This window comes from Amblyomma americanum, chromosome 11 (assembly GCF_052857255.1).
Source record: "Amblyomma americanum isolate KBUSLIRL-KWMA chromosome 11, ASM5285725v1, whole genome shotgun sequence".
Lineage (NCBI taxonomy): Eukaryota > Metazoa > Arthropoda > Arachnida > Ixodida > Ixodidae > Amblyomma > Amblyomma americanum.
In genome coordinates, this window is record NC_135507.1 from 95366966 (window position 1) to 95370846 (window position 3881).

At 49.6% G+C, this 3881-nt stretch overlaps 1 pseudogene; it reads left to right on the forward strand.

Moving 5' to 3' along the window:
• Positions 1–1176: 1176 nt before the first annotated feature.
• Positions 1177–2239, forward strand: LOC144109813 (uncharacterized; annotated as a pseudogene).
• The last annotated feature ends 1642 nt before the right edge of the window (positions 2240–3881 follow it).

Here is a 3881-nt window from a genome sequence, read left to right on the forward strand (position 1 = left end):
TCCGATGGCGAAAAGTGCAGAGGCTTGGAGTAGCGACACAAAAAATATATTTTTTAATTTGGTTTTGTTGAAGTGGACAGGCTGGTCATTACGAGCTGGCATTGCCTTGAACCTTCCCAAAACTGAAGTCAAAATTTCACGGCGAATAAGCAGTGGTTATGGCTATCACGCTCTTGTGCAAGGTGAATCATACACACGCACAAGTTAATTGTAGACTACAAAAGAAAAACACGCAGTAGCAGATTCAACAAAGGTGACCGTTTCACGCATTTCTTGAAAGCAAAACAAATTATAAAGTAATGTGAGTCAAATTTGTGCTACCATTAAACAGTGAGACCCTTATACAGTTCACTGGTCTGTTTCAACAACACCCCAAACACGAGGTGAACAGTGTATGTCAAAATCTTCCGACAGTTGTTATGCTTTCATATTTTTATCTCTTATATACTGCCACTGCTTTGTCACAGTAGCAACAGAGCAGCAAGTTAATGCCCGAACACCCTCGAAACTGTCGTTGACAGGAAATCTTGATATTCTCATTAGAACTGCCCGAGTGGCAGTGTTTGGCGATTATGAAACTCCAGCTCTAAATAAGCAATTCTGACTGCTGGAAAAGCAATCGAGATGTAGAGTATCCGGGGGTACAGATAGCGCTGGAAATGTTACAACCGCTGTGAGAATGTAACGAATGTTCGCAAGGCGCGGAATTTCTCAGCACATGAACTGCGAAACATGACATATTTTAGCTTGACCAACTCCGATTCACTGTTTGAAACATCTCTCGTACCACGCTTTCTTTTTAGAACACCAGGTTTGCAGATTTTCACGCGGTAGTGGCAGTTTTGGCTTCCGAACGGCCCCCTGCCGCATTGCGTTCTATGCAGCCGAACGGGAGAGTGTGACCCAACATGTTGCCGTCGCGGGCAGTGTCGTCACCCTGAAAGCGGAGACAAGCGGGCATCGGGGCACCCTAATAAGGTCCATAGTGCTGTGACGTTGACCACACCAAATCATACAGCGCACATCTGTTTTTCACTACCGGCGCATAGCTAAAATCGCGAATACTAGTTTTTTAATGGTATTAGCATATGAAGAATACGATGTGCAGTGCACAGGCCGAGTGTGTGTTGCAGTTCAAATTGGCGCAGGTTCTGCTGCGGCGATAGCAAAGTCATTATGCTTCCGGCCACGGTCGTGAAAGGACGCAGGACGGCTGGCTCTTCGCGAGCTGTTATAAAGCCCATTCTAGCCGCGGAACATCGTTTTTGGACGGTTGACTACAGGATTGTTCTGCCGCCCCTGCCTACCGGGGAAGGACTGAAAACAATGGTTGTTCTTCACTGCAACACCACTGCAAGGCCTTACAGGATTGAAGATTTCCGCCAGCCGATGATCGGAGCATGCCAGATGTCACACGTCTGGTTGGTAAACTTCCGCAGCGAGGAGGCCAAGAAAAAGCTGCTCGACGCCGGACATAACACTGTTAAAGGGAAAACTTGCGTAGTTTTTGACTCTGAAAGGCACGAAGAGCGGCTGAAGGTGCATTGGTGCGCCTTCAACGTGAGCAACGAAACTCTGAGGCGGGCGTTCGCTGAGTACGGCGAAGTGAAAGAGCGATAGATGGAAAACCGGCGAGTTTGAAAACGCTAACTCGACTACTCGAGTTGTGCGGCTGGTTCTACGAGAAGGTGCAAGCCTCGAGCGCCTACCCCATCAGATGCGTATCTGGAACGGGACAGTGTTAGTCGTCGTGCCAGGGCGTGCGCCGATGTTTCTCCACTGCCGCAACACAGGCCGCATTAGGCGTGACTGCAAGGTGCCCAAGTGTAGCCAGTGCCACGCGTACGGGCACGAAGAGGCTGAATGCATGAAGTCGTACGCCCGCGCAGCTGGGCGAGGAACACTCGGCGAAAACAGTGAGCTGCATATGGACGAGGATGAAGCTGAGCAGGCCGCCACCAACCGAGTGGTCGATAGCCTAACGGCTGCATTGAAGCGCGACGACAAGGAAAACGACATGCCACCGACTGCTGAACAACGCTCAGCCCACCCGAGTCGGCAGTCACGAACAAGGTTACCGAGCAGCCGCACGATAACCCATGCCCCGCTGAAGAAGGCAACGGCGAATCCATGGAGGTCGACCCTGTTGCTGCTAAACGGCGCCGTGACGACGGCGCTGCAACGAGCCCGGAGCAAAGACAACGTCTGCTACAAAGCCAACGGCACGCCGGCGAGGTGAAAAAGCAGCGTGTTAGCAGCGGGCAACGATCGTCGTAGCTTCTTTGCGGCGACAACTCAAAGTCCTAATAATGGCGGGACGACACTACACGGCTCGACGTTGTGCGTACAAAGGTAAGCGTCGTACTGGTGGCCTGGTCTTGCTAAGCGATGGCGGCTTTTGAAAGACACCTCTTCGTAGCCACGCTCAATGGCAGAGGTCTTTCATCCAGGAGGAAGCAAAATCAGCTGCTACGACTCGTGGCTGAGCAGGAATTGGATATTGTAGCGGTACAAGAAACCAAAATCGAGAGTCAAGACCACACCGACAGTATGGTGTGTCCGTTCAGCAGCCGATACGATGTTTGCGTGTCTCATGCGGTGGGTACTTCGGCAGGGTGCATGCTTTTGATCCGCCAGTCTCTGGGAGCGATTGTGGAAAGAGATCAGACTTGCATTTTCGCTCATTGGATTCTCTGTGACATGACATTAGCTGGTCTGGAATGGCACGTCATCTGTAATTACGCGCACACTAACGTGGAAGAGAGGCGAAAACTTGAGACAGTTGGAAACTATTGTGATACAGACCGTCGGGTTGTCTGTCTTGGCGATTTCAACTGCGTATGCATGGCACGCGACAAGACGAGTTCGACTCCCTATAGAGATGCGAGTGCTGCCTGTTTGAGTGACGTAACTGATCGCTGTCATCTCGAAGATGTGGGCGATTGTCTCGGGTGTGGTTCTGGCTTTCGCTTTACCCATTTCAAGGGGACGAGTCACGCACGTTTGGATCAGGCGTACGTATCTGCCGAACTGATACCATTCTGTGACGAATACCTCGTACAACCAGTGCCGTTTAGTGGCCATTGTCTTGTTGTCTTTCATGTAGGGAAAAGAAAAAGAACGAAAAGCAAATTCGTGTGGAAAAACTGGAAACTTAATGAAAAGCTGCTGAAAGATATCTTTCTGGAACGTGCAGCGTCGGCGATACGCGAACTGCAAATCGAGGACAATGAACTTCTAGGAGTGAAGTGGGAAAGATTTAAGCAGGCAGTGAAAATGACGGCTATTGAACGATCGTGCGATATAAAGCAAAAACAAAGAGTGAAGGAAAATATGATGTTTTTGACAGCGCAAGAGGGCAAGCAGCCAGGAGCACGCATCGAAGAAATTCGCTCCGTTAAGTGGAACCTAGAGGCAATAGATGCGGAGCGACATCAAGGACCGATCGTGAGGGCGAGGGCACAACGCATGATAGCAGGCGAAATGCCCACGAAACGTGCTCTCGACTTGAAAAAGAGACATGCCCATAAGAATGACATACTGAAAATAGAGTGGAAAGGTGTAATTTACTCCGATAAAGCAAATATAGAGAGGGCCTTTTATGAACAGTGTCACTGATAAACGGTCGAAGCACACAAACCAGGTTTAATTAAACGTGCTGGGCGTGCAAATCAAATCAAATCAAATCAAATCAAATCTTTATTCAGCATTCTTCCGCGTGCAAGAGAGCAGGGAGCTCGAGCGAGGAAGAAGATAAAAACCCCTAGCCCCTAGAATGCGCAAGGCACGGCAAGTCCTATCTAAAACAGTTCTGCCGCAGTATGGCGCCACTGGATTCATTGGTACTGTGGCAATACTATAGCGGGATTTTTGGTTACACG